This window comes from Oncorhynchus keta, chromosome 13 (assembly GCF_023373465.1).
Source record: "Oncorhynchus keta strain PuntledgeMale-10-30-2019 chromosome 13, Oket_V2, whole genome shotgun sequence".
Taxonomy (NCBI): Eukaryota; Metazoa; Chordata; class Actinopteri; order Salmoniformes; family Salmonidae; genus Oncorhynchus; species Oncorhynchus keta.
Genome location: NC_068433.1, coordinates 32,186,632 through 32,213,574, shown reverse-complemented (window position 1 = coordinate 32,213,574; position 26,943 = coordinate 32,186,632). Strand labels below are relative to the sequence as shown.

Here is a 26,943-nt window from a genome sequence, read left to right as displayed (position 1 = left end):
ACAAATTCTCCTAACCTGCTACATGGATTTACCTTACCTGCTACGTAAGTTCCCCTAACCTGTTACATGAATTATCCTAACATGCTACATGAATTATCCTAACCTGCTACATGAATTATCCTAACCTGCTACATGAATTATCCTAACCTGCTACATTTATTATCCTAACCTGTTACATGAATTATCCTAACCTGCTACATGAATTATCCTAACCTGCTACATGAATTATCCTAACCTGCTACATGAATCATCCTAACCTGCTACATGAATTATCCTAACCTGCTACATGAATTATCCTAACCTGCTACATGAATTATCCTAACCTGCTACATGAATTATCCTAACCTGCTACATGAATTATCCTAACCTGCTACATGAATTATCCTAACCTGCTACATGAATCATCCTAACCTGCTACATGAATTATCCTGACTTGCTACATGAATTATCCTAACCTGCTACATGAATTATCCTAACCTGCTACATGAATTATCCTAACCTGCTACATGAATTATCCTAACCTGCTACATGAATTATCCTAACCTGCTACATGAATTATCCTAACCTGCTACATGAATTATCCTAACCTGCTACATGAATTATCCTAACCTGCTACATTAATTATCCTGACTTGCTACATGAATTATCCTACATTTACATTACATTTAAGTCATTTAGCAGACGCTCTTATCCAGAGCGACTTACAAATTGGTGCATACACCTTAAGACATCCAGTGGAACAGCCACTTTACAATAGTGCATCTAAATCTTTTAGGGGGGTGAGAAGGATTACTTACCCTATCCTAGGTATTCCTTGAAGAGGTGGGGTTTCAGGTGTCTCCGGAAGGTGGTGATTGACTCCGCTGTCCTGGCGTCGTGAGGGAGTTTGTTCCACCATTGGGGGCCAGAGCAGCGAACAGTTTTGACTGGGCTGAGCGGGAACTGTACTTCCTCAGTGGTAGGGAGGCGAGCAGGCCAGAGGTGGATGAACGCAGTGCCCTTGTTTGGGTGTAGGGCCTGATCAGAGCCTGGAGGTACTGAGGTGCCGTTCCCCTCACAGCTCCGTAGGCAAGCACCATGGTCTTGTAGCGGATGCGAGCTTCAACTGGAAGCCAGTGGAGAGAGCGGAGGAGCGGGGTGACGTGAGAGAACTTGGGAAGGTTGAACACCAGACGGGCTGCGGCGTTCTGGATGAGTTGTAGGGGTTTAATGGCACAGGCAGGGAGCCCAGCCAACAGCGAGTTGCAGTAATCAAGACGGGAGATGACAAGTGCCTGGATTAGGACCTGCGCCGCTTCCTGTGTGAGGCAGGGTCGTACTCTGCGGATGTTGTAGAGCATGAACCTACAGGAACGGGACACCGCCTTGATGTTAGTTGAGAACGACAGGGTGTTGTCCAGGATCACGCCAAGGTTCTTAGCGCTCTGGGAGGAGGACACAATGGAGTTGTCAACCGTGATGGCGAGATCATGGAACGGGCAGTCCTTCCCCGGGAGGAAGAGGAGCTCCGTCTTGCTGAGGTTCAGCTTGAGGTGGTGATCCGTCATCCACACTGATATGTCTGCCAGACATGCAGAGATGCGATTCGCCACCTGGTCATCAGAAGGGGGAAAGGAGAAGATTAATTGTGTGTCGTCTGCATAGCAATGATAGGAGAGACCATGTGAGGTTATGACAGAGCCAAGTGACTTGGTGTATAGCGAGAATAAGAGAGGGCCTAGAACAGAGCCCTGGGGGACACCAGTGGTGAGAGCGCGTGGTGAGGAGACAGATTCTCGCCACGCCACCTGGTAGGAGCGACCTGTCAGGTAGGACGCAATCCAAGCGTGGGCCGCGCCGGAGATGCCCAACTCGGAGAGGGTGGAGAGGAGGATCTGATGGTTCACAGTATCGAAGGCAGCCAATAGGTCTAGAAGGATGAGAGCAGAGGAGAGAGAGTTAGCTTTAGCAGTGCGGAGCGCCTCCGTGATACAGAGAAGAGCAGTCTCAGTTGAATGACTAGTCTTGAAACCTGACTGATTTGGATCAAGAAGGTCATTCTGAGAGAGATAGCGGTAGAGCTGGCCAAGGACGGCACGCTCAAGAGTTTTGGAGAGAAAAGAGAGAAGGGATACTGGTCTGTAGTTGTTGACGTCGGAGGGATCGAGTGTAGGTTTTTTCAGAAGGGGTGCAACTCTCGCTCTCTTGAAGACGGAAGGGACGTAGCCAGCGGTCAGGGATGAGTTGATGAGCGAGGTGAGGTAAGGGAGAAGGTCTCCGGAAATGGTCTGGAGAAGAGAGGAGGGGATAGGGTCAAGCGGGCAGGTTGTTGGGCGGCCGGCCGTCACAAGACGCGAGATTTCATCTGGAGAGAGAGGGGAGAAAGAGGTCAGAGCATAGGGTAGGGCAGTGTGAGCAGAACCAGCGGTGTCGTTTGACTTAGCAAACGAGGATCGGATGTCGTCGACCTTCTTTTCAAAATGGTTGACGAAGTCATCTGCAGAGAGGGAGGAGGGGGGATTCAGGAGGGAGGAGAAGGTGGCAAAGAGCTTCCTAGGGTTAGAGGCAGATGCTTGGAATTTAGAATGGTAGAAAGTGGCTTTAGCAGCAGAGACAGAGGAGGAAAATGTAGAAAGGAGGGAGTGAAAGGATGCCAGGTCCGCAGGGAGGCGAGTTTTCCTCCATTTCCGCTCGGCTGCCCGGAGCCCTGTTCTGTGAGCTCGCAATGAGTCGTCGAGCCACGGAGCGGGAGGGAGGACCGAGCCGGCCTGGAGGATAGGGGACATAGAGAGTCAAAGGATGCAGAAAGGGAGGAGAGGAGGGTTGAGGAGGCAGAATCAGGAGATAGGTTGGAGAAGGTTTGAGCAGAGGGAAGAGATGATAGGATGGAAGAGGAGAGAGTAGCGGGGAGAGAGAGCGAAGGTTGGGACGGCGCGATACCATCCGAGTAGGGGCAGTGTGGGAAGTGTTGGATGAGAGCGAGAGGGAAAAGGATACAAGGTAGTGGTCGGAGGCTTGGAGGGGAGTTGCAATGAGGTTAGTGGAAGAACAGCATCTAGTAAAGATGAGGTCAAGCGTATTGCCTGCCTTGTGAGTAGGGGGAAGGTGAGAGGGTGAGGTCAAAAGAGGAGAGGAGTGGAAAGAAGGAGGCAGAGAGGAATGAGTCAAAGGTAGACGTGGGGAGGTTAAAGTCGCCCAGAACTGTGAGAGGTGAGCCGTCCTCAGGAAAGGAGCTTATCAAGGCATCAAGCTCATTGATGAACTCTCCAAGGGAACCTGGAGGGCGATAAATGATAAGGATGTTAAGCTTGAAAGGGCTGGTAACTGTGACAGCATGAAATTCAAAGGAGGCGATAGACAGATGGGTAAGGGGAGAAAGAGAGAAAGACCACTTGGGAGAGATGAGGATCCCGGTGCCACCACCCCGCTGACCAGAAGCTCTCGGGGTGTGTGAGAACACGTGGGCGGACGAGGAGAGAGCAGTAGGAGTAGCAGTGTTATCTGTGGTGATCCATGTTTCCGTCAGTGCCAAGAAGTCGAGGGACTGGAGGGAGGCATAGGCTGAGATGAACTCTGCCTTGTTGGCCGCAGATCGGCAGTTCCAGAGGCTACCGGAGACCTGGAACTCCACGTGGGTCGTACGCGCTGGGACCACCAGATGAGGGTGGCCGCGGCCACGCGGTGTGGAGCGTTTGTATGGTCTGTGCAGAGAGGAGAGAACAGGGATAGACAGACACATAGTTGACAGGCTACAGAAGAGGCTACGCTAATGCAAGGAGATTGGAATGACAAGTGGACTACACGTCTCGAATGTTCAGAAAGTTAAGCTTACGTAGCAAGAATCTTAGTGACTAAAATGATTAAAATGATACAGTACTGCTGAAGTAGGCTAGCTGGCAGTAGCTGCGTTGTTGACACTACACTAATCAAGTCGTTCCGTTGAGTGTAATAGTTTCTACAGTGCTACTAATCGGGGGCTAGCTGGCTAGCTAGCAGTGTTGTTTACGTTACGTTGCGTTAAAAGAACGACAATAGCTGGCTAGCTAACCTAGAAAATCGCTCTAGACTACACAATTATCTTTGATACAAGGACGGCTATGTAGCTAGCTATGTAGCTAGCTACGATCAAACAAATCAAACCGTTGTACTGTAATGAAATGAAATGAAGATGTGATACTACCTGTGAATGCGACCGGGTTGTTGAATACTATACAGTAGACGTTGGCTAACCTAACCTGCTACATGAATTATCCTAACCTGCTACATGAATTATCCTAACCTGCTACATTAATTATCCTAACCTGCTACATTAATTATCCTGACTTGCTACATGAATTATCCTAACCTGCTACATGAATTATCCTAACCTGCTACATGAATTATCCTAACCTGCTACTAAAAAGTACATTCTGTTCGTAGCTATATTCCACCCAGTCAGAACTGGTCAAGGGGTTATTGTGTGAAAGAAGTCATCATGCCAATATTCAATGGCTTTACATTTGCTTGAAATATGTTAATAGCACACTTTATGGAAATTATTATTTGTGCAGCAGGCCTTTTGTAGGTCAAAGCTGAGAGATTTGTAAGCTCAATTTCCACAACCAGTAAAGTACTGAATATGTACTCTGTTAAGAAGTGTAGAAGTCTGTCTAACACCGTCCTCTTCCTCCCTCCTTCCTCTATTCCCCCGTTCTCTCTGTTCAGCAGTTCTCACTCTCACTCTGCTCCTACACACGCACAAACACACACACACACACACACACACACACACACACACACACACACACACACACACACACACACACACACACACACACACACACACACACACACACACACACACACACACACACACACACACACCTCTCTGTTGGATGTCTGGAGGGTGTGACAGTGTTATGCATCACTCAGTGGGGATGCCGAGAGAAGGATGAAGGAGAGTGGGAGAGAGAGAGAGAGAGGGAGGGAGTAGGAGAAAGAGACGCAGAAAATATTCTGCAGAATATTTAACCATTTTGTCTTTAATTGCTCCTTCTTTCTCTTCCTGTTGTACCCTCTGTCTCTCTTTCTCTAATTCCCTCCCTCTCTCTCCTTCTCCCTCTCTCTTTGCATCACATTAGTCAGAGGCTGTCAGAGTCTGGGCAGTGTGTGTGTGTGTGTCTCAGGTCCACCAGCTGAGCACAGCCGATTTTACTGACCGGTCCCTCACCCCCAGAGCTTCCTGGAGTGAGCTCACCCTATATACACACACACACACACACACACACACACACACACACACACACACACACACACACACACACACACACACACACACACACACACACACACACACACACACACACACACACACACACACACACACACACACACACACACACACACACACACTCAATGCCACACTGCATATGGTCCAGACTAAACAGACATGGACGTCAGACAAGCAAAACAATGAGGTCAATCACTCCAATAATTACACATCTTTCTTTTTTTTCCATCCATGAAATAAAAGTTACAAACCCCACTTTCTTTCTGTCTTTCGCTCCCTCCATCCCCCTCTCTCTCCCTCTGTAGTCAGTCAGTACCCTTCTGCCTCTCTCGACCTACTTTTCTACTGCTTCTCTACCTTCTCTCTCTCTCTCTCTCTCTCTCTCTCTCTCTCTCTCTCTATCTCTCTCTCTCTCTCTCTCTCTCTCTCTCTCTCTCGCTGTCTGTCTCTCTCTCTGTCTCTCTCTCTGTCTCACTCGCTGTCTCTCTCTCCCCCCCTCCCATGCGTGTGTGTGTGTGTCCTGGAGTTGGGCAGATTCTGTGTCACCTAGAGAGGGGAATCAGACCAGGTTTCAAGCCACAGCCTGTGTGTGTGTGTGGTTTACGGTTATAGTGCAATAAATGTCTGTGCCACTGTTTGTCCTGCCATTTTCCTTTGTTGACGAACAGAGGGGGGAGAGGGAACGACAGACATACAGAGGGAGAGGGAGAGAGGGAACGACAGACATACAGAGGGAGAGGGAGAGAGGGAACGACAGACATACAGAGACAGAGGGAACGACAGACATACAGAGACAGGGAGAGAGAGGGAACGACAGACATACAGAGACAGAGGGAGAGAGGGAACGACAGACATACAGAGACAGAGGGAGAGAGGGAACGACAGACATACAGAGACAGAGGGAGAGAGGGAACGACAGACATACAGAGACAGAGGGAGAGAGGGAACGACAGACATACAGAGACAGAGGGAGAGAGGGAACGACAGACATACAGAGACAGAGGGAGAGAGGGAACGACAGAGACAGAGGGAGAGAGGGAACGACAGACATACAGAGACAGAGGGAGAGAGGGAACGACAGACATACAGAGACAGAGGGAGAGAGGGAACGACAGACATACAGAGACAGAGGGAGAGAGGGAACAACAGACATACAGAGACAGAGGGAGAGAGGGAACGACAGACATACAGAGACAGAGGGAGAGAGGGAACGACAGACATACAGAGACAGAGGGAGAGAGGGAACGACAGACATACAGAGACAGAGGGAGAGAGGGAACGACAGACATACAGAGACAGAGGGAGAGAGGGAACGACAGACATACAGAGGGAGAGAGGGAACGACAGACATACAGAGACAGAGGGAGAGAGGGAACAACAGACATACAGAGACAGAGGGAGAGAGGGAACGACAGACATACAGAGACAGGGGGAGAGAGGGAACGACAGACATACAGAGACAGAGGGAAAGAGGGAACGACAGACATACAGAGACAGAGGGAGAGAGGGAACGACAGACATACAGAGACAGAGGGAGAGAGGGAACGACAGACATACAGAGACAGAGGGAGAGAGGGAACGACAGACATACAGAGACAGAGGGAGAGAGGGAACGACAGACATACAGAGACAGAGGGAGAGAGGGAACGACAGACATACAGAGACAGAGGGAAAGAGGGAACGACAGACATACAGAGACAGAGGGAGAGAGGGAACGACAGACATACAGAGACAGAGGGAGAGAGGGAACGACAGACATACAGAGACAGAGGGAGAGAGGGAACGACAGACATACAGAGACAGAGGGAGAGAGGGACAGACATACAGAGACAGGGAACGACAGACATACAGAGACAGAGGGAGAGAGGGAACGACAGACATACAGAGACAGAGGGAGAGAGGGAACGACAGACATACAGAGACAGAGGGAGAGAGGGAACGACAGACATACAGAGACAGAGGGAGAGAGGGAACGACAGACATACAGAGACAGAGGGAGAGAGGGAACGACAGACATACAGAGACAGAGGGAGAGAGGGAACGACAGACATACAGAGACAGAGGGAGAGAGGGAACGACAGACATACAGAGACAGGGGGAGAGAGGGAACGACAGACATACAGAGACAGAGGGAGAGAGGGAACGACAGACATACAGAGACAGAGGGAGAGAGGGAACGACAGACATACAGAGACAGGGGGAGAGAGGGAACGACAGACATACAGAGACAGAGGGAGAGAGGGAACGACAGACATACAGAGACAGAGGGAGAGAGGGAACGACAGACATACAGAGACAGGGGGAGAGAGGGAACGACAGACATACAGAGACAGGGGGAGAGAGGGAACGACAGACATACAGAGACAGAGGGAGAGAGGGAACGACAGACATACAGAGACAGGGGGAGAGAGGGAACGACAGACATACAGAGACAGGGGGAGAGAGGGAACGACAGACATACAGAGACAGAGGGAGAGAGGGAGATAGAGAGAAGCAGTGAGTCTGCCAGGAAGGCCAGACATGGAATTTTTGTGACTTCATGTTAATCATTAACACAGTGTTCCCTCCGCAGGCTGCCAAACTAACACGGAAGACCTTCACAAGGCCCTTTTCTCCCTTTCTCTATTTCTCTTTCTCTCCATCTTTCATACACACACGCAAGCCTGTTTGACAGCGTCTTTCCTTTTGCCTCCCCTCTCACACCCCTTTATCTGTTTCTCTCTCACTTTCGCTCCGTCTACCCTTCTCTCTCCCTAGACCCAGAGATAGCAACAGATCGGTGGTCACGGGAAACGATATGTCATCTGTTTAACAACCTCTCCTCCCCATCACCCCTCTCTCCCTTCTCCCTCCTTCCACTGCCCCTCCTCCCCCCTAAGGTCAGACAGGCGCTCTCTTCCTTGGCATCACTATGGTTTCACGCACCCGTTGCCCCCGACGACGCCCCAGACAACAGGTCCCCAAAAACATAATTAACGGCGCGGAGAGCTCTCTAAATAAGAAAGAAAACAGGAGGGAGGGAGAGAAGGGGAGAAGAAAGGAGGTGCCAGTTCTGTGTGTGTGTGTGTGTGTGTGTGTGTGTGTGTGTGTGTGTGTGTGTCACATTTTCTTTTTAAATAATTGCCATGCACTGGGCACAAACTCTTGATGCTCAGAGCCGGCGCTCCCTGGTTCGACCAATGTGCCACTACAGTTCACAATGCTCTGGCGAGCTGTTAGAATGCTTGATGATAGTTGATGGAAAAAACGCACTGTTTTTAATTGTTTTCTTTTAAGCCTTCCCCAAACCATAACCTTAACCACTCGGAATTAATGCCCACACTGTTTACCTTTATAGAGATTTTGGGGGTTTTAACACTGTAAACACGTGGAATTTCGAAGAGAAACTATGAGATCTTGTTTCAGTGTGTGTGCGCGTGTGTATGTATAGAGCAAAGCCAAGTCTTTCTGTTGGCGTAACAATAGTGAACGCTCTCCTCTCCTGCCCCTCTCCTCTGTGTGAATGTGTGTGTGCGTGTGCATGTGCATGTGCGTGTGTGTGTGCGTGTGTCCTCTCCTGCCCGTCTCCTCTGTGTGTGTGTGTGTGTGTGTGTGTGTGTGTGTGTGTGTGTGTGTGTGTGTGTGTGTGTGTGTGTGTGTGTGTGTGTGTGTGTGTGTGTGTGTGTGTGTGTGTGTGTGTGCGCTCATGTGTGTGTGTGTGTGTGTGTGTGTGTGTGTGCGCTCATGTGTGTGTGTGTGTGTGTGTCTGTGTGTGTGTGTGTGTATGTGTGCGTGTGTGTATGTGCTCGTGTGTGTGTGTGTGTGTGTGTGTGTGTGTGTGTGTGTGTGTGTGTGTGTGTGTGTGTGTGTGTGTGTATGTGCTCGTGTGTGTGTGTGTGTGTGTGTGTGTGTGTGTGTGTGTGTGTGTGTGTGTGTGTGTGTGTGTGTGTGTGTGTGTGTGTGTGTGTGTATGCGGGCGTGCGTGCGTGTCCTCTCCTGCCCGTCTCCTCTCCACAGATTAGGGTTTTTAGAAAGTCCCCGCACCCACACGGCTTCAGACCGCCTCACATCCCCGACCCCAATAAACAGCCCGTTGTGAGACGAGACGAGGGCAGCAAGTTTATTCACATTCAGATCATATTATATACTTACTCATAACAAGCCCATTGTAACACATTCCTTATCTAAAATACATACACTTTGCCCTTCGTGTTTGTGCTGTAACATTAGGCCTATATAACATTCACTAAAGTTCTATCAATACTGATAGATATATGAGCATAGTAACTCGGAGCCTTAATGTGAAAACAACCAGTGGAGTAAAAAGTACCCAATTGTTATACTTAAGTAAAAGTCAAGATACCTTAAATAGAAAATGACTCAAGTAAACGTGATAGTCACCCAGTGAAATACTACTTGAGTAAAAGTCTAAAAGTATTTGGTTTTAAATATGCTTAGGTATCAAAAGTGAATATCATTGCTAAAACGTACTTAAGTATCAAGAGTGAAAGTATAAATCATTTCAAATTCCTTATATTAAGAAAACCATATGGCACTATTCTTGTTTTTTTTTATTTACAGGCAGTGGCAGACTCCATCACTCAGACAAACAAAGCATTTGTGTTTAGTGAGTCCGCCAGATCAGAGGCAGTAGAGACGACCAGGGATGTTCTCTTGATAAGTGCGTGAATTGGACCATTTTCCTGTCCTGCTAAGCATTCAAAATGTAAGTCATTTTGGGTGTCAGGCAAAATGTGTGGAGTAAAGAGTACATTATCTTCTTTAGGAATGTAGTGAAGTAAAAGTAAAAGTTGTCAAAAAGATAAATAATAAAGTTTAAAAAATACTTAAGTAGTACTTTAAAGTATTTTTACTTAAGTACTTTACACCACTGAAAATAACTTGTGTTAAGAAAAACACTTTAGTTTGGAGTTTATCTTAATTAGACCAGTTGCTCTTGTTGTTCTGTAAACGTTCAGTACAGTTCTGTCCAGTAGGACTAGAACACTCTCACTTTGCTTATTAAGTTTTATCTATATGTTATAACAGTGTCATAATAAAGTTTATTACAGATGACTTGAGTCATCTACAGATGATGGCCTTGATTAGGCATAGGACCATATACACTGGTTGTAGTAGTTACGCTGAACACAGGAGGACGTGATTGGCTAGAAGAAGCTCCTGGTTTTTTGAGAATATTTTTTAAATTTAACCTGAATTTACTAGGCTACAAGTCAGATAACTAAAGTCAGTTAATAACAAATTCTTATTTACAATGACGGCCTACACCAGCCAAACCTGGACGGCGCTGGGCCAATTGTGCACCGCCCTATGGGACTCCCAATCACAGCCAGCTGTGATACAGCCTGGAATTGAACCAGTGTGTCTGTAGTTTCGTTCTCAAGCACTGAGATGCAGTGACTTAGTCCGCTGCGCCACTCAGGAGCCCAAGCTTTCTGGGTTCTCTAGGGTTAGAATTCCCTATAGGTCTGTGGATAAGGGCAACTAGTCCTAACCATGGATTAAAAAAATAAAAAAATAATGTAATGTTTGTGTTTTTAACTGTCTAGGCTGCACCTACTTCATACTCTTCCTGGTAGGAGTGACATCACAAGATACAATTGTAGCTACTTGTTTTGACTGTTTGAACACACCTACTCATTCCCAGGGCTTTCTTGATTTTCACTATTTTCAACATTGTATTATAATAGTGAAGACATCAAAACTATGAAATAACACATATGGAATCATGTAGTAACCGAAAAAGTGTGAAAGAAATCAAAATATATTTTATGTTTGAGATTCTGAATACTTTGCCACCCTTTGCCTTGATGACAGCTGTGCACCCTCTTGGCATTCGCTCAACCAGCTTCATAAGGTAGTCACCTGGAATGGATTTCAATTAACAAGGGGGGCCTTGTTAAAAGTTCAATAATGACATTTCTATCCTACTTATTTACGCGTTTGAGCCAATCAGTTGTGTTGTGACAAGGTAGGGTTGGTATAAGAAGATAACCCTATTTGGTCAAAAGTTCATATTATGGAAAGAACAGCTCAAATAAGCAAAGAGAAACGACAGTCCAGCATTACTTTAAGACATGAAGGTCAGTCAATCCGGAATATTTAAAAAACTTTGAAAGTTTCTTCAAGGCAGTTGCAAAAACCATCAAGCGCTATGATGAAACTGGCTCTCATGAGGACTGTAGTCCTCAAACGTCCTTATTTGATCTCAAACAAGGACGTGCCACAACGAGGTTCTAGCTCCAGCCTGTTTATTAACCTAACCCTCGCATGGCCTACATAGGTACGGATACCCCCAAGGGACATCCTACTACATCTTCCCCTCTCCCATGAACAAGAACTCAACATGCATAACCACTGAAGCATAACTGAAATGCAATTTGGAAACCAGTATTATTCTCTAACATGCTACTTCCCATCCTAAAACAGTATGAAAGCATTACATCACACAGTATGAACATTAACTTAGGTACAGTCTCTTTTTGCTGGGTATGGTTCCCCAGCAGTATGTTTTCTCTTCACGTAACATAGTCTTTCAGCCACTCTGGTGGCTTCACATCCCTTTTTGGGCGTGCTTGTGGCTCTGTGAGCATTCTCTCTCCTTCACCCTCTTTTTGTGCATTTCCTGTGGCCTCAGTCTGTGTGGCTGGTAGACCTGGAAGAGCTCAGAGGTGTGTTTTGTCCTTCCATACCTCTGAGCCTGTGTCCACCACATAGGAGCGTGGGGCTTCCGCTTTCCTCAGCACTATTGCTGGTGTCTTTAAGTTTGTAATCCACACACGTTGACCTTCGGTCAGCTCTGGCCTCTCCTTAGCACGGTGTCTCTGATTTAAAGTCTCCAGTTTGCGTTTGTTTCAGACGTTTGTCCCTCTCAGCGAAGACCTTCCTGTTAGGCCATCGGGGTTTAAGCTGAGCCGGGCGAGACAGCAAGCTGAGCCGGCGAGACAGGCAATGGGGAACGCAGCCTTCTGCCCATCAGGAGCACGGCAGGCGACGGCCCATGATGCAGTGGTGTAACTCTGCAAGCTAACAGAGCCCTGTATGGATCCTTGTTCTTTTTCAGCAGTCCCTTGACTGTTTTCACAGCTCTCTCTGCCTCACCATTACTCTGTGCATGGTAGGGGCTACTGGTCACATGTATGAAGTCATGTTCTGCGGCAAAAGCAGAAAAGGAGCTCGCAGAGAATTGGGGAGCGTCATCTGTAACCAGGACCTCAGTCCTTTCATGAGAAGGTCTCCATTACAGTGGAAGTCACTTTGGTGCACCTCTGCAATCTGCTGCAGTTTGGTCTGAGATGCAGGTAGACTGTCCCTTATTGCATTAATGGACACCTGTACCTCACCCTCTAGACATTGCTCCTCCTCTGATAATGGACGTTTAATTGGGGCCCTGGCGAGTTAATCTGCTGTGACCAGTGCCTTCCCTGGCACATACACCATCTTGTAGGTGAACCTCAGTAATCTGAGGCAGAAGCGCAGAACTCTGGGAGGCAAGTCGTCCAGTGCTTTTGTCCCTAACAGAACCAACAGTGGTTTGCGATCAGTCTCTGCTGTAAACTGCAGGCCAATACGGTATTGGCTGAGCCTTTCACATGCCCATGTGATAGCCAACGCCTCCTTCTCCACTTGAGCATATCTTTGCTCTGTGTCGGATAAGCTTCGGGAGATGTATGCTATTGGACGCCACTCCATGTTGTCCTGCATCTGTGTGAGGACCGCCCCTAGCCCAAAGGATGATGCATCTGTGTGAGGACCGCCCCTAGCCCAAAGGATGATGCATCTGTGTGAGGACCGCCCCTAGCCCAAAGGATGATGCATCTGTGTGAGGACCGCCCCTAGCCCAAAGGATGATGCATCTGTGTGAGGACCGCCCCTAGCCCAAAGGATGATGCATATGTGTGAGGACCGCCCCTAGCCCAAAGGATGATGCATCTGTGTGAGGACCGCCCCTAGCCCAAAGGATAATGCATCTGTGTGAGGACCGCCCCTAGCCCAAAGGATGATGCATCTGTGTGAGGACCGCCCCTAGCCCAAAGGATGATGCATCCGCTGATACTTTTGTCTTAGCGTGGGGACGGTACTGGGCCTGCACTCTCTGTGAGGCCAGATCTCCTTTGATTTTGTCAAACGCTACCTGTTGCATGTGACCCCATGACCAGTCTGTGGCTAGTAAGTCTCTCAGAGGTTTGGTTGTATCTGAGAACTGTGGGAGGAACTTACCCACATATGTGGCCATGCCTAAGAAGGTCCTGACTTCAGCCACATTCTGGGGTCTGGGCATATCCGTGATGGCGCCGATCTTCTCGGGGCCCGGCTCTATTCCAGCTGCACTGATTTTGTGTCCCAAGAACAAGACCTCTTGATTGTGCAAAAGTGCATTTTTCATTGAGTGTCAGGCCAGTCTCCTGGAGTCGGGTCAGAACTGCTGTGAGCCTTACATCATGTTCTGCTCTGTCCCTTACATCATGTTCTGCTCTGTCCCTTACATCATGTTCTGCTCTGTCCCTTACATCATGTTCTGCTCTGTCCCTTACATCATGTTCTGCTCTGTCCCTTACATCATGTTCTGCTCTGTCCCTTACATCATGTTCTGCTCTGTCCCTTACATCATGTTCTGCTCTGTCCCTTACATCATGTTCTGCTCTGTCTCTTCCGCACACGAGCACATCGTCCGCGTGGACTATGCCGCCACTCAGCCCATCCAACAGCTGGGACATGCGTCTTTGGAAATGCTCAGGACCGGAAGCGATTCCAAATGGCAAAACATTAAAACAGTAATGGCCAAACGGTGTTATAAACGTTGTGAGCTCCCTACTCTCTGATGACAGCGGTATCTGCCAGAAACCTGAGCGGGCATCCAGCTTTGTGAAGACTTGTGAGCCATCCAACTGAGCCAGTGACTGCTCCACTGATGGTAAGATGTGTCTCTCTCTGCAGAGTGCCTCATTCAATTCAGTCATGTCCACACAGATCCTTATGTCTCCATTGGCTTTTGGGACCACCACCATCCCTGCACACCAGTCTGTGGGACTCTCTGTTTTAGACACCGCCCCAATTTCTTCCATCCTCCCCAACTCTTCCTTTACTCTGGCCAATAAAGGGATAGGCACCTGGCGGGGGGTGGTAAGGGCGTAGGGGACATCACCCTCTTTCAGGCGGATTTTGTAGTCACCTTCTATCCTTCCTAGACCAGAAAACACTTTTGGGAATTTCTTTTTGAAAACCTCACCTGGGTCCTCCAGTTCGCTCACTCTCTCAATGAGTTGCGATGCTTCAATTGCTGGCAGCCCCAGCAACGGTCTGGCTAGAGAGTCAGTGACGAAGACAGGCTGGATGGCACTTTGGTCTTTACTCTCCAGTTTAATCACCAAGTGCCCTACCACTGGTAAAATGTTATTACTGGGCCAGTTTTTTGGTTGTAGAGATCAAAGGGCCATCTTTGCTATAGCTATACAGCCTAGTTGGGATAGCTGTCACTGCTGCCCCAGTGTCTAGTTTAAATGACACAACCTCCCCATTGAGTTTAATGTCTGAATGACAGCCAGCGTTGTTTCCCTTTATACTTCTCCCAGAAAGATGCTGTCCTGCTGTACCTCCTCTGAAGCATCATGCATTCGACAGACAGCTGAAAGGTGTCCTCTCCTGTGACATTTCCTGCATTCCGCATCCTTTGCAGGGCAATCTTTCCATCTGTGGAAAGGGGATTTCCCACATTTGCGACAAACACTTGAACTAGCTACTGGTGCCGTCTGTGGTTGTTTTCTCCACGTCTGTCTTTGTTCTGTGTTCCCCTCCATTGTTTTAGCTCTGTATGAAAATGCATGTATTTCCTCACTCTCTTCGTTCTGCAAGGAGCTGCTGTCGCGCAGCATCGTCTGCTGTCTTTTTACAGTCTCACTCTGCCTAACCTGGTTTACAGCTTTGGACAAGGTAAGCTGGGAATCCAACTGTAACTTTTCAGAAAGTGATGTTTCTTATTCCGACTACAATCCGATCTCGGATCAGCTCTTCCCTGAGCACGCCAGACTGACAATGTTCTGCTAGTTTGTGAACAGCTGTGATAAAACTGTCGGTGGTTTCACCCTGCTCCTGTTTGCGCATATTAATCAAATCAAATCAAAATCAAATAAAATGTATTTATATAGCCCTTCGTACATCAGCTGATATCTCAAAGTGCTGTACAGAAACCCAGCCTAAAACCCCAGACAGCAAGCAATGCAGGTGTAGAAGCACGGTGGCAAGGAAAAACTCCCTAGAAAGGCCAAAACCTAGGAAGAAACCTAGAGAGTAACCAGGCTATGTGGGGTGGCCAGTCCTCTTCTGGCTGTGCCGGGTGGAGATTATAACAGAACATGGCCAACATGTTCAAATGTTCATAAATGACCAGCATGGTCAAATAATAATAAGGCAGAACAGTTGAAACTGGAGCAGCAGCACAGCCAGGTGGACTGGGGACAGCAAGGAGTCATCATGGCAGGTGGTCCTAGGGCTCAGGTCCTCCGAGAGAGAGAAAGAAAGAGAGAATTAGAGAGAGCACACTTAAATTCACACAGGACACCGAATAGGACAGGAGAAGTACTCCAGATATAACAAACTGACCCTAAACTACTGCAGCATAAATACTGGAGGCTGAGACAGGAGGGGTCAGGAGATGCTGAGGACACCCCCGGACAGGGCCAAACAGGAAGGATATAACCCCACCCACTTTGCCAAAGCACAGCCCCCACACCACTAGAGGGATATCTTCAACCACCAACGTATAGCCCACAAAGATCTCCGCCACGGCACAACCCAAGGGGAGGCGCCAACCCAAACAGGAAGATCAGATCAGTGACTCAACCCACTCAAGTGACGCACCCCTCCAAGGGACGGTATGAAAGAGCCCCAGTAAGCCAGTGACTCAGCCCATGTAATAGGGTTAGAGGCAGAGAATCCCAGTGGAAAGAGGGGAACCGGCCAGGCAGAGACAGCAAGGGCGGTTCGTTGCTCCAGAGCCTGGGCCAGACTACACTCAATCATATGACCCACTGAAGAGATGAGTCTTCAGTAAAGACTTAAAGGTTGAGACAGAGTTTGCGTCTCTTACATGGGTAGGCAGACCATTCCATAAAAATAGAGCTCTATAGGAGAAAGCCCTGCCGCTTAGAAATTCTAGGGACAATTAGGAGGCCTGCGTCTTGTGACCGTAGCATACGTATAGGTATGTACGGCAGGACCAAATCAGAGAGATAGGTAGGAGCAAGCCCATGTAATGCTTTGTAGGTTAACAGTAAAACCTTGAAATCAGCCCTTGCCTTGACAGGAAGCCATTGTAGGGAGGCTAGCACTGGAGTAATATGGATTCTAGCAGCCGTATTTACCACTAACTGAAGTTTATTTAGTGCTTTATCCGGCTAGCCGGAAAGTAGAGCATTGCAGTAGTCTAACCTAGAAGTGACAAAAGCATGGATACATTTTTCTGCATCATTTTTGGACAGAACGTTTCTGATTTTTGCAATGTTACGTAGATGGAAAAAAAGCTGTCCTTGAAATGGTCTTGATATGTTCTTCAAAAGAGAGATCGGGGTACCGAGTAACGCCAAGGTCCTTCACAGTTTTATTTGAGACAACTGTACAACCATTAAGATTAATTGTCAGATTCAATAGAAGATCTCTTTGTTTCTTGGGACCTAGAACAAGCATCTCTGTTTTGTCTGAGTTTAAAAGTAGAAAGTTTGCAGCCATCCACTTCCTTATGTCTGAAACATATGCTTCTAGCGAGGGCAATTTTGGGGCTTCACCATGTTTCATTGAAATGTACAGCTGTGTGTCATCCGCATAGCAGTGAAAGTTAACATAATGTTTTCGAATGACATCCCCAAGAGGTAAAATATATAGTGAAAACAATAGTGGTCCTAAAATGGAACCTTGAGGAACACCGAAATGTATTACTGCCACTTTTAGTGAGTTTGGTACACATCCGGTGGATAGAGAGCCGTTTATTATGTTCAACATAGGAGGGCCAAGCACAGGAAGCAGCTATTTCAGTAGTTTAGTTGGAATAGGGTCCAGTATGCAGCTTGAAGGTTTAGAGGCCATGATTATTTTCATCATTGTGTCAAGAGATATAGTACTAAAACACTTGAGCGTCTCTCTTGATCCTAGGTCCTGGCAGAGTTGTGCAGACTCAGGACAACTGAGCTTTGAAGGAATACGCAGATTTAAGGAGGAGTCCGTAATTTGCTTTCTAATAATCATGATCTTTTCCTCAAAGAAGTTCATGAATTTATCACTGCTGAGGTGAAAGCCATCCTCTCTTGGGGAAGGGTAAGGGCTCTTCGGTACTGCACGGTACTGTCCTTCCAAGCTAGTCGGAAGACTTCCAGTTTCTGCCATTTCCGTTCCAATTTTCTGGAAGCTTGCTTCAGAGCTCGGGTATTTTCTGTGTACCAGAGAGCTAGTTTCTTATGAGAAATGTTTTTAGTTTTTAGGGGTGCAACTGCATCTAGGGTATTACGCAAGGTTAAATTGAGTTCCTCAGTTAGATGGTTAACTGATTTTTGTCCTCTGGCATCCTTGGGTAGACCGAGGGAATCTGGAAGGACATCAAGGAATCTTTGTGTTGTCTGTGAATTTATAGCACGACTTTTGATGTTCCTTGGTTGGGGTCTGAGCAGATTATTTGTTGCAATTGCAAACATAATAAAATGGTCCAGGATTATGAGGAAAATTCAGATCCACAACATTTATTCCATGGGACAAAACTAGGTCCAGAGTATGACTGTGACAGTGAGTGTCCAGAGACATGTTGGACAAAACCCACTAAGTCGATGATGGCTCCGAAAGCCTTTTGGAGTGGGTCTGTGGACTTTTCCATGTGAATATTAAAGTCACCAAAGATTAGAATATTATCTGCTATGACTACAAGGTCCGATAGGAATTCAGGGAACTCAATGAGGAACGCTGTATATGGCCCAGGAGGCCTGTAAACAGTAGCTATAAAAAGTGATTGAGTAGGCTGCATAGATTTCATGACTAGAAGCTCAAAAGACGAAAACATCATTTTTTTTTTGTAAATTGAAATTTGCTATCGTAATTGTTAGCAACACCTCCGCCTTTGCGGGATGCACGGGGGATATGGTCACTAGTGTAGCCAGGAGGTGAGGCCTCATTTAACACAGTAAATTCATCAGACCTAAGCCATGTTTCAGTCAGGCCAATCACATCAAGATTATGATCAGTGATTCGTTCATTGACTATAATTGCCTTTGAAGTAAGGGATCTAACATTAAGTAGCCCTGTTTTGAGATGTGAGGTATCATGATCTCTTTCAATAATGACAGGAATGGAGGTGGTCTTTATCCTAGTGAGATTGCTAAGGCGAACACCGGCATGTTTAGTTTTGCCCAACCTAGGTCGAGGCACAGACACGGTCTCAATGGTGATAGCTGAGCTGACTACACTGACTGTGCTAGTGGCAGACTCCACTATGCTGGCAGGCTGGCTAACAGCCTGCTGCCTGGCCTGCACCCTATTTCATTGTGGAGCTAGAGGAGTTAGAGCCCTGTCTATGTTGGTCGATAAGATTAAACCTAGCTCTCTCAAAAATAATGTTGTCTCCCTACAAAATGTGTTTCAAAACAGTCTTTAAGGGCACTTCAACGTTGAAGCATTTAATATATATCCTCTGCTTCATCACCCATAGAGCAGATCAGAGTATTAACTTGAAATGCCTCATTTTTCACGTTTAAGCCTGATGCTACCCTGTACCTTTCAAAGCGCCTGATCCATATCGGCCAGTTTTGAATGTCCATACAAACAAAATTCTCCGGGGGACTAATGCGAAATCCGTCAGCACGAGCCACTGGCCTGTCCGTGTTTGCGCCAGAGCCCGTTGAACTTGGAGTCGCAAACCCTGAAATCCACACCAGCTTCTTCCTCTTGCAACATGTTGCTTAGCAGTAAGTCCTTGCTCGTCAGCTAGCACAATAATGATATGCGCTGTTTTATCTCCAACACTGTGCCCTCCCTGCTTTGAAACAGCCTGAATGTATGATTTACTTGGTACGTCCTTCACGTTTATGTGAATTTTAAAACCACTTCTGATACCATGTAGTATGATCTAAAATAAGGACGCGCGACAACGAGGTTCTAGCTCCAGCCTGTTTATTAACCTAACCCTCGCATATCCTACATAGGTACGGATACCCCCAAGGGACATCCTACTACAAGGACCGCCACAGGAATGGAAGACCCAGAGTTACCTCTGCTGCAGAGGATAAGTTCGTTAGAGTTACCAGCCAAAGAAACAGACACATTTCAACATCAACTGTTCAGAGGAGACTGTGTTAATCAGGCCTTCATGGGTGAATTGCTGCAAATAAACCACTATTAAAGGACACCAATAAGAAGAAGAGACATGCTTGGGCCAAGAAACACGAGCAATGGACATTAGACCAGTGGAAATCTGTCCTTTGGTCTGATGAGTCCAAATCTGAGATTTTTGTTTCCATCCGCCGTGTCTTTGTGAGACGCATAGTTGGTGAACGGATGATCTCCGCATGTGTGGTTCCCACCGTGAAGCATGGAGGAGGAGGTGTGATGATGGTGCTTTGCTGGTTACACTGTCTGTGATTTATTTAGAATTCAAGGCACACTTAACCAGCATGGCTACCACAGCATTCTGCAGTGATACGCCTTACCATCTGGTTTGCACTTAGTGGGACTATCATTTGATTTTCAACAGGACAACGACCCAACACACCTCCAGGCTGTGTAAGGGCTATTTGACCAATAAGGAGAGTGATGGAGTGCTGCATCAGATGACCTGCCCTCCACAATCACCTGACCTCAACCCCTTGAGATGGTTTGGGATGAGTCAAACCGCAGAGTGAAGGAAAAGCAGCCAACAAGGGCTCAGCATACTGTATGTGGGAAGTCCTTCAAGACTTGGAAGACTTGGAAAAGCATTCCAGGTGAAGTTGGTTGAGAGAATGCCAAGAGTGTGCAAAGCTGTCATCAAGGCAAAGGGTGGCTACTTTGAAGAATCTTAAACATAAAATATATTTTGATTTGTTTAACACTATTTTGGTTACTACATGATTCAATATGTGTTATTTCATTGTTTTGATGTCTTCACTATTATTCTACAATGTAGAAAATAGTCAAAATAAAGAAAAATCATTGAATGAGTAGGTGTGTCCAAACCTTTGACTGGTACTGTATATATGTATATATACTGTATATCCAATACAGAAATGTAATAATTTTCAACGTTCAGAATTTCTCTGTTTTTTACCTCCCTCTCGCCCCCCTCCTCTCTCTCTCAATTCAATTCAATTCAAGGGGCTTTATTGGCATGGGAAACACATTAACATTGCCAAAGCAAGTGAAGTAGATCATCTTTCTCTCTTTCTCTCTCTTCCTCCCTCTTTCTCTCTCTTCCTCCCTCTATCTACCGCTCCCCCTCTCTCTTTCTATCTCTTGCCTCCCTCCCTCCTTTCTCTCTCTCTCTCTCTCTCTCCTTCTGTCTCTCTGTCTGGCACTAAGAATTTCTTGACAAATCTTGCGTTGCAGTGATGTTATGACGCCTGTGGTGTAGCTGGGGTCGCACCCTGTCTCCTAACCACAAACACGCACGCAGACACACACCCTTATGTCTGACCTCCCGTCTTTCAAATACTCTGCGTGATTTGAGAGAATCAACATATTTTTAAAGACACCCAGACATTCCATCTCTTTCTCTCTTTCTCGCACTCTCTCTCTCTCTATCACTCTGTCTGTCTGTCTCTCACTCTTTCTCTGTTTCTTGCCCATCCTTTTCCCTCCACCCTCTCTCTTGCTTGTCTATATATCTATATCATATTTCTCTCTCTCTCTCTCTCTTACACACACCAGTGTCTGTCTAGGTCATTTATTGGGCAACTGGAGCCAGACAGAGAGACAGAGACAGACAGACAGAGAGAGAGAGGTGTGTGTGGGGGGGTAGTTAGAGAATGAGTGTGTGTGTGTAACCCGATGAGCGTGTGTGTGGAGGAGTAGCAGGGAGTGTCTGAACACACTACTGGGCAAAGGCCCACACACACACACAGTACAGACTAGTGATGTGCGTGTTGACTCATAACCAGCAGGCCCCGCGGCGGGTTTAGGGTAAATAAATATTGTTTGGATCAAGGGCGTATGGATGGTGGGTTGAATAAAGAGAAAACAATACCTTAAAAAATGCTTAATGGCCGAGATCCTTTTAGCACTTACATTCGGATAGCCACGCTTTCGTCGCCCTCATGCTGGTGCTAGCAAGTGAGCATGCAGACTAGGTAGTGCTAGGTATCAAAGTCAAGCCAATGTGGGCTGGAAATGACAGTGAGCTTTTGATTGGTCAATAGTGACACAACGTCTCAAAGGTATTTGCATAATGTTCAGCTTTCCCCCAACTTTGGTCCCACATTCATTCTATCGATTTAATGACATTATTCTGGCAAGCAAGGGTTCATTTAGTCTTCTCGTGCAACGTATAATAACAACTAGCCTACGTTATCAATATGTCTCAAAATTCGAAGCAGAAACATATCTAAACCCGTCAAAAGAAAAGTCCTCTTCCCCTGTCATAAAAACGTTCCGCCATCTCTGACTGTAGCCTACAGCACATTTTCTTATGTTAGCAGGTTAGGGTTGGATGCAGACCTCAGATTTTCACTTTACCACATATAGTCGGGCAAATGCGGATTGGTTATTAGCAATTGTGGGCGGGATTCCGGGGTGAACGAACGGCTGACCCGCGCACCACGGACACGCTCTTGTGTGTCGGCCTTGCAGCATGTTGGCATTGAGGAACATTCGACGCAGCAACTTGAAATGTCCTCACTTTCTGCCCTTATTATGATGCCAAAAGATTCAAAAGATATGTAAGCAAATAACTTCAGCATCTCCTCTCTCTTGTTGCTACAAGCCACGACACGCTGGAGTTTAGTGGTAGGAGGCAAGTAAAGAGCTCTCAGAAACAAACAATTATGTCATCGAGACAAGAAGAACATTACAGATAGAGTTCAATGGACTCAGTGTGTCAATGTTAGCTTATGGAGTGTATACACATGTATAGTAAGTGGTGGATTGAGTATGAGCAAGTGTGTTTATAGACACACGATTTAAGAGAGGGAGATTTAAGGGAGAGAGAGGGACAGAGGGCAGGGGTGGAGAGAGAGAGAGAGAGACAGAGAAGAGAGAGCGCGGTCATTCGACACAGAGAGAGAGAGAGAGAGCATTAAAAAAACAGAGGAACAGAGGGTAGGAAGACACTGAAAGAGAAAGAGAGAGAAATAGAGATTGAAAGAGAGAGAGAGAGATCATTAGACACTGAAAGAGAGAGGGAGGAGAGAGAGAGAGAGGACTCAGTGTAACCTAACCCATTGAGGCTCCAGGTGCAGAGGGTTGATCAGTGCGTTTGGGCTGGCATTTCCCCCCTCTACCCCCCCGCCCCCTCCCGGCTTTACAGCTCTCCTAAATGGCACCCTATTCGTTATATAGCGCACTACTTTTGACCAGGGCCCATAGGGCTCTGGTCAAAAATAGTGCACTGTGTAGGGAATTGGTTGCCATTTGGGATGCTCCCTACTCTTCTACCCCCCCCGCCCCCCATCCTGGGCATACTGAGAGCCTGTCTTTGTATAGCTGCCAGGAGTGCTACCGCAGAGTGCCAGCAAACACACATACAAACGAGCATTGCACGCACGCACACACACACAAAGAGACACAGACACACAAATGCAGTGCACGCACGTGAGCGACACACACACACACACACACACACTCGTCCTCGAGACACTCCTTACCTACCAGCTTTCGCAGTCTCACCTCAGAATGAGACGTTCAGCCATGTTTGCCAAACGTCACATGTCGAAGTTGTTCTGCTCCTGTACCTCTTCCAACCTTTTTCCCTGCTCTTCATCCCAGTAACGCTCCTTCTCATCCCTCCTTTTCCTCACCCCTCTTCCTCACTCTTCAGTGTATGGAGGTTGGGTAAGGTAGCCTGTACTGTACAATGCTGAGGGGGTGTTTGTCTGTGGCTTGGATCAGACTTCAGAGTCGGAGTGCCAAACTAACAGAGGAGAACTTATCCCTCTCTCTATCACTTTTTTCCCCCCACTCTCTTTCTTTCTTGTTCACTCACTACCTCTTATTTCTCGTTCTCTGTTTCAGTGGAGCTCCTTGATGATGCCGCTGGCTCGCTCCACATGCCCCCCCTCATACATCACACACGGAGGCACACACACATGCTCACGCTCACACACACACACACAGTTGTCCCGTGGGGTTGCTGTAACTGTGCCAGGCCCATTGCTGTTCCACCTGGATCCCTCTCCAGGGAGTACTCATCCTCCTTTCTCCTCACTCCATACCTCCTTCCATCTCTCTCTCTCTCTCTCTCTATTGCCTCTCTCTCTTTCCATCTCTTCCTGTATCTCCCTCACCTTCTCCTTCCATCCTTTCTCTCCCTCCTCCCTTCATCCTCTATCTCCCCAGTCCCCACTCTTCATCCTCCCTTTCACTTCATCCTCCCTTTCCATTCCCCCCTACCTTTCCCTCCTCCTCCTCCCCTTCCCTTCTCCTCCTCCTGTTCCCCTCTCCTCCCTTTCCCTCCTCCTCCTCCCTTTTTACTCACATTATTCTCAAAGCAGGTGTTTAAATGTAATCTGCCCATTACCCCTCCATTACTGGTCGTGTTATTTCAACCCTAACAGCCTCATGACTGGCACCCTATTCCCCATAGGCTCTGGTCAAAAGTAGTGCACTATATAGGGAATAAAGTGCCATTTAGGACACATCCAGTCTTATTTCAACCCAAACCTACCAGGGGTTGACCACTCATAAAAACACACAAGGACCCCCTTCTTAACCTCTAACCTATGACCCCATACAGCTGGTTGAATGTCTACAGCTTCATGTTGACCCTATGTCTGCGTTGAACCCTAGCTAGTTAAACGCACACACACACACACACACACACACACACACACACACACACACACAGGGTTGGGGAGTAACAGATTACATGTAATCCGTTACATGTAAGGGATTACAAAAACCGGTAACTGTAATCGTTTACATTACCAGCAAAAATATTGTAATCAGATTACAGACACTTCTGAAAAACTAGATGATTACTTTGAGGATTACTTTTAAATACAAAAAGGATGTTTGCTAAAAAAATATGTTTGACTCTTCTCTGTTTTCTCAATGACATTCAAATCAGCTTTGAAAAAAGGCACAGGTTTAAGTTTGTACCACCAGAGTCTGACCACAAGTCAGAGACCACTATGATGACACACCAAATGCGTTTGATCAATCGCGGTAAAAGAGCAAGAATAGTCTTTTGTAGGCTACAGTCCAAGCTATGTCTTCCAATAGTGTGACTGCTGTCGGCTTCCAAAGATTAACCAACTTGAATAAACGCTTGGAGGTAAGGATGACAGCAGTAGTAGTAGTGTCGCACACGAGCAGGGAAAGTTCTGCCCACAACTTTTCTATGGGTTTGAGGTCAGGGCTTTTTGATGGCCACTCCAATACCTTGCCTTTGTTGTCCTTCAGCCATTTTTCCACAACTTTGAAAGTATGCTTGGGGTCATTGTCCATTTGGAAGACCCATTTGCGGCCAAGCTTTAACTTCCTGACTGATGTTTTGCGATGTTGCTTCAATATATCCACATAATCTTCCTCCCTCATGATGCCATCTGTTTTGTGAAGTGCACCAGTCCCTCCTGCAGCAAAGCACACCCACAACATGATGCTGCCACCCCCGTGCTTCACGGTTGGAATGGTGTTCTTCGGCTTGCAAGCCTCCCCCTTTTTCTCCAAACATAACGATGGTCATTATGGCCAAACAGTTCTATCTTTCTTTCATCAGACCAGAGGACATTTCTCCATGTGCAGTTGCAAACTGTAGTCTGGCTTTTTTATGGCGGTTTTGGAGCAGTAGCTTCTTCCTTGCTGAGCGGCCTTTCAGGTTATGTCGATATGGGACTCGTTTTACTGTGGATATAGATACTTTTGTACCTGTTTCCTCCAGAATCTTCACAAGGTCCTCTGCTGTTGTTCTGGGAATGATTTGCACTTTTCGCACCAAATTACCTTCATCTCTAGGAGATAAAATGGGTCTCCTTCCTGAGCAGTATGACGGCTGCGTGGTCCCATGGTGTTTATACTTGCGTATTATTGTTTGTTCAGATGAACGTGGTACCTTCAGGCGTTTGGAAATTGCTCCCAAGGATGAACCAGACTTGTGGATGTCTACAAGATATCAAAGTGTCACCAACAAAAAGGTAAACAATAGGCCTGTAGCAAATGCAGCATATGGCATTCATTTTTCACATGTAAATATCACTTTTCAGTAGTGCTCTAAGCATGGCATTCCATGAGCGCAGCATTTATTTTTCATGAGCCCATGACAACAAATTCATGAACAACGGAGTAGGGCTTGCTAATAAGTCCTTAGTTTTGGGGTTAAGCTCAGGTAAAACAATTAGACTAATCTATACTTCCATATTTCAATGTCCTATTGTCGAAGATCAAGGGGTATAACATTTATTGGAATGAATGGAATTCTGATAGGCTTTGGTTTTTATAGTAAACATATACATGAATCATATTATTATCTGTAGTAGAAAGCAATGGGTTGAACGAAACCTACATAACAAACCCATAAAGTAAAATGTAACATCCAGATATGGCCAGCTATGTAAACTTTAACATTGATTTATCCTGCAATAGATGTCATTCAATTGGTAACATACATTTTTGTCTTCTTGTAATGCCTCTTAAGGGGAAAGTAATCTAAAAGTAATGTAATCAGATTACATGACTGAGTTGGGGTAATCCAAAAGTTACGTTACTGATTACAATTTTGGACAGGTAACTAGTGGCGTTAACGGATTACATTTAGAAAATAACCTATCCAACCCTGCCCACACACATGCACACACACACCGACCCACACACATCTCCACTGACCCTGGTTAAAAGCTGACACTGTAAGGCCCTTCTCTCAAGGTCAACTGATTGACTGGCTGCACATAGGAAGAGAGTCTATACGTGTGGAACATGGCAATTAATAAGGTAGGGTAGATGTTACCTCTGTAGGTACAGATCTAGGATCATTTTACTTGACATCTTTAATCTGCACATGGTTATATTCTTATGAAATCAATATAATAACTGACTGACTGCACATAAGTGAATAGAGTCTATATGTGTGGAGCATGGCAATTACCTATAGGAACAGATCTAGGATCAGCTTACCCCACATCCACCACCCACACATGGGTATTGTATGTTTTTTTTATATATCTAATTGCATATACCAGTCATCTTGTACGCACATAAACATTTTTTTTTTTAAATGGTTCAGTGTGAGGAAATATTTGTAGTGAAAATATTATATATAATTTTTAAATATACTCATTGATATCAGTTATTAAAACGGTATTACAAAGATATTTGAACAGTATAATGAAGCTGACAGTAGTGGAATATAAAGCATTTCACATATATATTAGTGGCGCATTACAACTATACTACATAGCGAATCATGTTGTGTTATAACATATAACAAACCGATAACTAAATGAGCATAACCACAATTATCGTAAGCTAATGTGTGTGTGTGTTCAGCAGACTGTTTAACACCACGACCACTGGTTTCCCTCAGCCTCTTTGTGTTGCGG

General features: G+C 46.3%; 1 protein-coding gene across 1 annotated transcript in view; it reads left to right on the top strand.

Annotated features, from left to right (window-relative positions):
* The window catches only part of LOC118376424 (trithorax group protein osa), a 152,226-nt gene that overhangs the window by 12,676 nt on the left and 112,607 nt on the right, over positions 1-26,943 (top strand). The window lies entirely within an intron of this gene.